Source organism: Ursus maritimus, unplaced genomic scaffold, assembly GCF_017311325.1.
Source record: "Ursus maritimus isolate PB19 unplaced genomic scaffold, ASM1731132v1 scaffold_7, whole genome shotgun sequence".
NCBI lineage: Eukaryota > Metazoa > Chordata > Mammalia > Carnivora > Ursidae > Ursus > Ursus maritimus.
This window is the reverse complement of record NW_024426885.1, coordinates 5,095,018-5,105,629: the sequence shown is the minus strand read 5'-3', so window position 1 is coordinate 5,105,629 and position 10,612 is coordinate 5,095,018. Positions and strand designations below refer to the sequence as shown.

The 10,612-nt window shown below is 45.8% G+C and overlaps 1 long non-coding RNA gene across 1 annotated transcript; it reads left to right on the top strand.

Moving 5' to 3' along the window:
- The first annotated feature begins 214 nt into the window (after positions 1-214).
- LOC121101194 lies at positions 215-8,709 on the top strand. The gene is made up of 3 exons (XR_005833120.1): positions 215-333; positions 7,096-7,178; positions 7,910-8,709. It is a non-coding gene; the product is annotated as an uncharacterized LOC121101194 (long non-coding RNA).
- Positions 8,710-10,612: the final 1,903 nt, after the last annotated feature.

Genomic DNA, 10,612 nt, shown 5'->3' with positions numbered 1-10,612 from the left:
GTGCGTGGAAAGTATCTAATCATTGCTTAACAACTTGAGAGCTTTCATCCTGCAGGAGAAAAAGGGAAACTCTTTGGCTAAATGATCATATTCTAATTCCCATCCTCAAGGCTCATATGAGAGATGATGACATTTAAAAGCAAAAGGAAATGTTTCAATTGACCTCATTGTGTAATAAAGCCATCGTGGGGTGTAGAATCCTCTTCCCTGTTTCAGAGCGCGCTGACAGGGATTACCGTCCGAAGAGGACCGTGTCATCAGCTTGTTGGACACGTATTTTGTCTTCTAGGAGTTTATAATGGTTGTAGTGATGTCCTCTACCGAATGCCAGAGGTGAGTCATGGTTAAGAAAAGGAGATTAACCGATAATAATTTTGGGGTGTTTTGACCAATGATGGAATGTAAAGTGCTTTAAAAATGTATCCATAAAGAGAACTTTATTTACTCTCCTTTTTTTTCTGTGGTCACTTCATTTCTTTCACTTTCATGGGTCAATAGCCATGACTAATCTCATGGTGCTTCATTCTATTTATTGTATTATGAAGATGACTTCTAAACGTCCTAAGTATTACGCTCCCATCTACAGACACAAGTGATGGTTCTTGCAAAGTTCTGAGGAGTGCGTCATCCTGCCGGGAGCCCTCCAGGGAGGGCGGGGGAGCTGCCACGTGAGAGTCTGCTTTGAACAATTTCTTCAAATTCTTCCACCAGAAAATGCTCCCCATGCAACAGAAAGAGGTTAAAATGGTTCATAAATTTGTAACAAATCTGTTGACAGTAAAATAATTCCTGTCGAACAAGAACAGTTAAGAGATGCTGAAAAACACAGAATGTGCCCTCTTCAATTGCTTGCTAGTAACTAAACGTCTTTTTAGCAGGCATGGTTTAATTTTGTCCTCTGAAAATTTAAGTAGCTAGAGCCTGAACTAATTAAAACCAACACTAAATAAGGATTGAATAACCTGCCAAAAACATTTATTCTGTTTTTATTTTAAATACCAGCTGAAATGCTATCTGATAAAGTACTTTTGTTTCTCTACATTACTAAAGATTTCCACCGTCGGGATGGCCGCAGGTTAGAACATTCCTCCCGGAGGGACACTTGAATGTGCTGTGGCGTTAGAAAGAGGTTGACCTATTCTCTTCCTCTGTCCCCTACCATGATACTCAAGTTATTCCCTTCGAACTTCCAGGTTTTAAGTCTTCTTTGTTGATGGAAGAGGCAAGATAAACATTTCAGAAAACATACAGGAGTGGGGAGGAGAAATCAAAATGTGCTGTGCATCTGCTATGTGCCAGTCACTTCTTGGGATTTGACAGTCACCATCCCATTGAATTGTCCCCATGACATTGTGGAGGAGTATTGCAATCTTCAGTTACTGGGTGAAGTCAGGGCGGGACCTGGAGGGGCCAAGGAATTTTCTCAAGGTCATATTATGTAGAAGTGGCCAGCACCCCTGGAAAATCTGTGTGTTACATGTCAGTGTCCTAACGTTCTCTATGTTCTCTCCGAGGCTATGTGCACCACCTCGCCCTTTGCTTCCACTTCCTCTGTGGCCCATGTACGGAAGCCCCTTGTTACCCCAGCTCCCCTCAGCACAGAAAATAGGAACTGGACAGAAAAGAAAATGTTCAAATGTCCTTTATGTAAGGTTCCAGTGCTTTACTCGGACCCAACCCACAGAGTTTGCTGGGCCAGGGAAATGGGGGTCTGTTAGGGCTTCTCTGCCCTGCTCAGCTCTCCAGTGAAATTGGGAACCTTATCCCTGACTCTGCCCAGACCCCTGGAGCCTCATGCTCCAGCATCAGAAAGATCCTTCCACTGTCTTTCAGTTCTGCCATCTTCCCCCTTTCACGACCAAACCACCCTGACACCTGTTCTGCCTTACCTCCCACTGCCACTGACCGTGGGGGAGTTTTTCCCTGCCAGCCAGGAAAATTCCTAGGGCTAAGGTCCCAAGTGGGGGGCTATAGCTGGTCTCTGCTGGTTTCTGCTCTTACCACCATTCTGCACACTAGACTTTTCCCTCCGAGGACCATCCTTTTGTCCTTGGTCTCCTGATTGTCTCCCCACCTCCCCGACGGCTCCGCTTGAGATCTTTTTGGGATCTTCCTCTGCCCATCCAGGGCCAGGCTCATGGCTCCTCTCACTGTGTCTTTGGCTCGGACCTTCTCCTGAGCTTCAGATGCTCATGTTCCGCTGCTCGGGAATGGCTCCTCCTGCGCACCCCTTCCAGGAACCCTTATGAGTTCCTAAGGGCCTTAGGATGAACCCCACAGGAGTCGTGGCTCTCCCAGGTCTGATGGACCCTCCAGCATCATGTCTCACATCTACCACTCCAGCCATGCTGAATTGGTTTCACACGTACCAGGGATATCTGTGACTGCCCAGGAGCTGTACTTCACCTGGTAGTACCAACTGATTCCTCAGATAACATCTTAGACATCACTTCTTCCAGGCAGCCTTCCCTGATGTCCCCTATAGTTGCTATTTCAGTGCTCCTTTAGCATCCTGGACATCTTGCTTCCTCCCTTCCTCCTCCTCCTCATATCATCGCTAGCTGTGGTTTATCAGACACTTACTCCATGACAAGAACTGTGCTAAGCACTCAATGTGAATTGTCTCCTCGAACACGGACAGACTCCCCTGGAGGGGCCGGGGTACCTGTACGCTTCTGTAACAGACATTGGCTCATACAGGGGCTAGATTGGCAAACTTTTCCTAAATGTAAGCACCCCAAGCTCTGTGGGCTCTACAGCCTCTGTTGCAAGGACGCAATGCTGCCAACTGCAGCCCAAAGCAGCCACCGGCCACACAGAAATACAGGAGCATGGCCGTGTGCCAGTAAAACTGTTTACAAAGACAGGATGTGGGGGGTTGTTGTTTGCTGAGCCTTGCTCCAAACTCTACAACTTGTGAAGACAGGCAGACTGTGTCTGCACTTGTCCCCACCATGCTCCCAGCGTGGGGACGAGCCCGTGACAGTACTTTGCCGTAGCCTCCAAAATGACACTCAGGGTAGGACAAGTAATGAGAAGAACCAGGTGTTTGTGATTGCTGGGCAAGCCGATTTCCCTGCTCAGCATACCATTGTCGCCCAAGAAAGCTCCCCTTTACTGAGCCCTGGTCCATGTGACTCCATGTGACTCTTACTCACTGGTCCTCCCCCAGGTCTCAGGAAGCTCTAAGGCCCCTCTGATGGGAGACCCTTCTCCTATTGCCATTGGTGTCCATCTGCACAGTGGCCAGACTCTCCTTCACCCTCTCTGCCACTCTGAGTCCCCTATTTGGCAAAGTCCCCCTTAAATGAAACTGACTCACTCTCTCTCTCTCTGTCTCGATAACCCCTCCAGATTCAGGGGATGCCTTGGTCTAGACCCCACCCAACCCCAGAGGCAGTCCCGCCTCTCTCCGGTGGACGATCTCCTTGCCTGGGGTCTCCCAGGGGCACCTCCCCATTCTAATAGAGTCCGTCTCTGCAATTCCCAGTCCTCTCTTAGGAGAGCTCCTTTGAAAGAAGGACTCCCCCACATTTTATTGAGAATGTTTCTCTGTTCCATCGATTCAAAAAAAAAAATTAAATGCAGAGTCACTGCAGGATTTTGATCTAGGAGTGACATAATGAAAACAATGTTTTAGGAAAACTCATTCTGCCAGCCCTGGAATTCAGGATGCCCTGTTCGCCACAGAGAGAGAGGCAGAGGGGTATCTAAATGCAAGATCACCCGTTCTTAGAGAGTGCTGTTAAAACAATTTCATGCTCGAGAAAAGGGAAAATCATCTCATATTTCAAAAAGTCTCCCTGCAACACCTCCCTGCACTTGAAATCACCTCACTGGCCAAGGGCTCAGCTGGAAAGCCCAGAGTCTCCCGAGACACATGGTCGCCATCAGACTCATCGTTCTTTGCTGTCTTAGCCCCTGTCACACGCGTGTCAGCACCTGACTTGGGCTGGAGCTTGTTCGATGTGGGGCTTTCGGATCTAATGGTCTGAGCTCCTTGAGAATGGGGACTGTTCCTTTTTAGTCCCTGGTGCCCTGCCCGGCCCAGGGCAGGGGTCCGTGCATAGTGATGGACCTGACTGGGCTCTCCAGAAAGGGGTGAGAAGCATCAGTGGGCAGAGAGCTTATGGTTGGTGGCACCAGCCGAAGGCTGCCTGGGAGTCTGCCCTGTGTCTCCTCGGAGCAGCTCGGCACTGCCCCTCGTCAGCACTTGGGCCTCTGATCTCGGGCCTCCTGGCCCGTCCAGCCTCCCCCTGGCTGTCCTCGGCGCTGTGCCAAGCCAGGTACATCACCCGAGCCTGTGGCCTCCCCCGAGCTCCAACACCCCCACTGCTGAATAGTACATAAGATTTAGGTTCTAAACTTCCTGGCACGAGTCTCTTGGCGAAATAGTTTTGTGAAGGTGACTTCTTTGTGTTCCCGGAATTAAATCCTACAATTCTGGATGCTTCTCAAAGTTCATAACAGCGCTTTCCAGTGTCCTCCAACGCCACCTGAATTTTCTCAGATTTCCTCTGCGGACAGTGTAGACGTGCTTGAAGTGTGCGGTTTAATCAGATCTTGTACACAGCCACACACCTGCCTGGTACCCAGTCAACCCTCACTAAATAGGACTGCAGTGAAGGAATTAATCAGTTCATGACCCAGTGAATAGTTTCTGAGGAGGGTCCAGACCCCCCCCCCCCCATGACGGCTCCCAGGGTTGAGCGGCCCCAGCTGCGTGGGGCACACCCATATCACTGAACAGTTCTAAGAGCCTTCATTTCTAAGGACTCTATTATTGTTCTCGAAATCCATTAACAAATATTTTCACTTATTTCCTGTCCTGGTATTTCTGCTTCTCATCTCTCTCCTTGGGCAATTGAGCTGCCGATTCGTTTTCCTGGAGTAGTTTCCATCCCAGGATGATAGGATTGCTCGTTCAAGCACCCAGCGGCCCCTCTGCCTAGCTGCTTGTCCTGCTCCAGGGACAAGTCCTTGAGGCGGCACTGTCTTGCCTGGCCACCATGCAGGCCTTAGTCCACCTGCTCCTTCCTCGTCTCTGCTGCCCGGTGGAGCCATTGCTCCTTCCCTGGAACTCCTCTGGTCTGACTGCCTCTGGGCCTCTGCTTGGGCTCCTCCCCCTGCTGAGGAGGCCGTGTCCGCCTCTCCATCACTGACACCGCCGGTGCTCACAGGACGCCTCCCCTGGTTCCCAGTCTCCCTCCAGGGGACCAGCTTCAGCTCTGGGTTTGTATCACTTTCGGGAATAGGGAATCAGGAGGACAGGGTTCCAGACCCAGGGGACTCAGAGCCCTTCTGCACGACACGGATGAGTCCCTTAGCCTCACGGGGGGAGGTTTTCTTCTATAGGAAGGACTGGCTGGGCCGCTCACGCGCGGTGCTCCATCTGTGTTCGAGAGATGCGGCCAATGGAGCACTTCTCTCATTAGGTTTTCTTGTTTTGTGTAGTTATAAAAGTAGTATGTGTTCATTTAAACATTCAGGAAGATCCAGAAGTTTCTAAAGAAGAAATTCCCCTTAAATGCCACCATCTCTGGTAATTATAGGAAACTGTTTCTAGGGCTTTCTCTATAAAGCCCTTGCATTTTTAAATTTTTTAATAAAGATTTTATTTATTTATCTTTATTTTTTTAATTTTTAATTTTTTAATAAAGATTTTATTTATTTGAGAGAGAAAAGAGAGACAGAGAGAGAGCACAAGAGCAGGGTGAGGGGCAGAAGGAGAAGCAGACTCCCCACTGAGCAGGAAGCCCGATGTGGGGCTCAATCCCAAGACCCTGGGATCATGACCTGAGCTGAAGGCAGACGCTTAACCGACTGAGCCACCCAGGTGCCCTGAAACTCTCTTTTTCTTTTTTAGCACAAAAAATGGGCTTAGGCTAGAACCTTTTCCTTCAGTCAAAACCAGCTTTTCACATTAGACCTTATGGGACTGCTGGTCTCTTGTGAGAGCTCGCCGTGGATGCCAGGCTATGCAGCCCCAAACCTCCTTCAGAAACAGGCCACTCATTCCCCCAGCTGCCCAGAGAGCTGCCTGCCCGCGGCTCACAGCACCGCGAAGCCCGACCAAGCACTGGCTTGGCGTGATACCCCGTGCTGTCCTGGTCCCACCCACTCTGGTGATGGATCCATGTGATGGAGAGTGGGGAGACCTGGGGTCCTTGCCCTTCGGTGCCTCTGAAACGTGTGATGAGCTAAGCCTCTTTTTCAAGAGCGTCTGCTCAATCCTGCTTCCTCCATGTTCTTACAGATGTTGCTCTCGAGGGTGCTTCCCAGCAAACAGGGTGCAAATCTCTGTGTCTTGTCTGGTCCCCTTGACACCCAGCCTGTTCTATTTTTCATTTCATGGATGCACCAACATGTTGTGTCCTCCTTAGAAACATTCAGACGATTTCAATTTTCCACTGTTTCAAAGGTGTTGAAACTGACATTCTTGACCATCCATCTTTGAATGAAGTTCTGATTGTCTCCTTAGAGTAAGCACAGCACAGTGTCTTCAAGTATAGACCCTGAGGGTCCCTGAGACTCTTACCAGAGATCTGCGAGGTCAAAACTGTTTTCAGAATTTTGCTAAGACCTCATTTCTCTCTTGCACTGTGTTGACATTGCAAAATGGTGCTACAAGTAGTGGTGGGTAAGCAGCTTGAGCCTTGGCAGGGATGGAAGCAGGGACAGCGAGCTGCGCTCACTCATGGTCGTTCTGTGTACTCGTAATTAGAAGAAGAAAAGTCGGGTTCACCGAAGAATGCCCTGGATGAAACAGCAAAAACTATTAATTTGATTACATCTCGACCTGACGCATGTCTCTTTCATATTCTGGAGAATGAGCAGGAGCACTTCTGCTACCTTCCCTGGTATAGGCCTCAACTCAAAGAACAGCACATCTGCGATAGTTTCTGTTTTGAGCCGAATGGGCTGCTTCTTCCTCGCAAACCATTCTGACTTCAAAGGATGACTGACAGACATGCTGTGGCTATTCAGACTGGGGTATTTGCTAGACATTTTCTCAAAAATGAACAAAGAGAGCCTGTCATTTTGAGGAAAGCTACTGACAGTGGTTTTTGTTTTTGTTTTTGTTTTTTTCCCCAGGGATAAAATTCAAGCTTTCAAGTGAAAATTGGGATTTTGGACCACTTACATTAGCCACCATGGGCTTGACGGCTTCCCAGAACGTAAGGGCCTCCCCAGTGAGACTGGTGATGAGCTTAACAAATATAATTTTTGAATATTGTCTAAAGAAATGTTTCAACATTTGGAAGATCTGCATAGCTCAGTGAACCAACATTTTTCCAAATGACCAGTGGACGATGATACAAAATCACATGTAGCTTAAAAAATCCATTGAAAGTACAAAATGGACTGGAGTGTTTAATTTAGCAGGGTAGAAAAATGTCATCGATGCATTGATGGGGTTTGTGTTTCTACATTGCAACTAACTTTAAGAACCTATAACTTTTTGAGTTTTAGTGTCTTATGCAAGAATATCTGATTATGTGCAACATTGCTCTTTTCTCTAATTACATGTCTTTGGGAGGTCAACCAAAACAACATATGACCACACATCTCATGTAGCAGTAACCCAGGAGTCTTCTGGGAATTCAGACAGGAAAGACATATACAGAAACATACTCTTCTCATTACCCTCTTGTTTTGAAATACACAGCTAATTTTTATAAATTGTTTCTGTTAACACATAATGGCTTTATTATTCTTCTTTTAAAATATATCATAAACACTTAGAAGCATTCTTAGTTTTGATTTCTAATATAGTAACTATGGGTAGATATAATCCATTAAAAAAAAAAGCTATTTGGTCTTCAATATTTTTTTAGAGTGTAAAGAGCTTCTGAGACTAAAAGGCTTGAGAACGGATAGCATATACATCTTTCTCCTCATTCCCCAGTCTTATCCGAGGAGGTGAAGACAGTAATCTCATAGACCACTGATCACATCGCATTAACTGCCAAGCCGGGTCACCATGCCGTGAGCTAACTGCACAAGGAGAGGATGCTCCCTGCTGCTCCCGCTCTGTGTGGCTGGACCGTGGGCAGCTAGTGTCGAAGCCTTCTGCCTGCTCACTTCCTGTCTTTCTTCCCTGCAGTTTCAACATCCACATGGTGCTGCCACCCCCACCTTCTCAGTTCCTGGATGTCCCAAGATTCAACAGTTCCTGCCCCTTTCTCTGTCGCTTCCCAACCCTTGGACGGTGTTTCTTGTGGGTTCCATTGTTTACCAACTATGTTGCAATCTTTCCAAGTTTGTTGCTTATTTTAAAACTCTTTTTGATGACACCTTTTGATATATAAGTTGTTTGAAATATTTTATAAAACATAAACTTTTAATATTTTAATTATGCCCCTGCTTAACTGTCATGAAACTTGAATTATTTTTTACCATAAGGTTATAAGAATGTTCTCCTAAATTTTCTTTTGACATTTTAATGTCCATTTTAATGTTTTATTTTAGTTTTGTCCCTTGAATAAAATTAGGATTTAAGTGATTTTATTTAAGTATAATTTACATACAATAAAATGAATGCATCTGTATTAAGTATAGGTTTATAAGTTTTATGCTCTTAATGAATATATTTTTAAATATAAGTATGTATGCCCCACATGTTCACCATCGTATGACTGTGCCACTCTTCAGACATTCCACAGTTGATGGACATTTGAGTTGTTTCTATTTGGGGGCTATTGTTAATAAAGCTGATACAAATGTTCGTATATGAGTCTTTCTGTGTATGTAGTCCTCAAAATTATATATTCAAATTGGTTATTACTGATATCAAGGAAAGCTGTTTTGGAAAATATTTAATGTGTATGCAGGAATCTTAAGGAATTGTCTTCTTGGTTTTGAAGGTGTTTCAGTTAATGCTCTTTGATTTTCTATGTAGAAAATAAGATAATGTTCCAGGGACAATACTCTTGCCTTTTTTAATTTTTAATTTCAGAGAATTATCTTGTCTTTCCCTTTCCAGTCTTTAAAGATTTTGCTTCTTTGTCTTGCCTTATGACATTAGTTAGAACTTTCAGAACAAAAGTTGAATGATAGCACTTGTTCTTACTCCCAACTGTAGAAGTCCTTTATTGCTGCGTAATGTTACAGGTTGAACAAATTCATCTGTTGATGTTCTAACTCCCAGTCCCTCAAATGTGGCCTTAGTTGGAGCTAGGGTCTTTACGGAGGTCATCAAATTAAAATGAGGTCATTAGGGTGGACACTAATCCAGTATGACTAATGTCCTTATAAAAAGGGGAAATTTAGACGTAGACATACAGGGAGAAAGGGATGTGAACATGAAGACAGCCATCTACAAGCCAAGCAGAGAAGCCTGGGATAGACTCTTCCCTCCCAGTCCTCAGAAGGAATCAACCCAACTGACACCTTGACTTCAGACTTCTGGTTTCCAGAACTGTGAGACAATACATTTTGGTTGTTTACCTTTATTTATTTATTTAATTTATTTTTATTTTTAATTTTTTATTATGTTATGTTAGTCACCATACAGTACATCCTTAGTTTTTGATGTAGTGTTCCATGATTCACTGTTTGCGTATAACACCCAGTGCTCCATACAATATATGCCCTCCTTAATACCCATCACCAGCCTATCCCAATCCCCCACCCCCTCCCCTCTGAAACCCTTGGTTTGTTTCCCAGAGTCCATAGTCTCTCGTGGTCCATTCCCCCTTCTGTTTCCCCCCCCTTCATTTTTCCCCTCCTTCTCCTACCGATCTCCCTGCTATTCTTTATGTTCCATAAATGAGTGAAACCATATGATAATTGTATTTCTCTGCTTGACTTATTTCAGTCAGCATAATTTCCTCTAGTCCCATCCATGTTGCTGCAAATGTTCGGTAATCGTTCTTTCTGATGGCTGAGTAATATTCCATTGTATATATGGACCACATCTTCTTGATCCAGTTGTCTGTTGAAGGGCATCTCGGCTCCCTCCACAGGTTGTTTATGTTTAAGCCAAAGTATGGGTACTTTGTTATGGCAGCCCTGGCAAAGTAATAACGCATAGCCAATTACCCCAGCACCTAGTGGCTTGGAAGAGCCCCTGTTTTATTCGGTCCCTGTGTGGTGGGTCAGCGGGTTGTGCTGGCTTAACTGGATTGCCCCTTGCTAGTCTCACCCAGGATCCTTTATGTGGCTATGGTCATTTGTGGTTCTACTAAGACAGAGTGGCTTAAGATGGCCCACTCAGGTGTTGAATGGTTGTGCTACCCTCAGCAGACACAGCTCAACTTTGCTCCATGTGGCCTCACAACCTCCTGTAGGTGAGATAGGGTTTCTTCACGTGGTGTTCTCAGAGCAGCGCCCCCAGGGGGCATGGGCAGGAACTGCAAGGTCTCCAGGGTCCTCGGTTTGGACTCACATCATGTCACTTCCAGCAAGTTCCTTTGTCAAAACATGTCACAAGGCCAGCCAGTGTCAAGAGGTGGGGCCAGAGACTCCAGCACTTATAGGACAAGAGGCAAAGCAACACTAGAAATGTGTGTGCACACAGGGTGAGGCAAATGTGCGGCCATTACAGCCATCTACCACTCTGACTGTAATGGGAATATCTAATGATTTATTATTAGTATGATATCCTGCT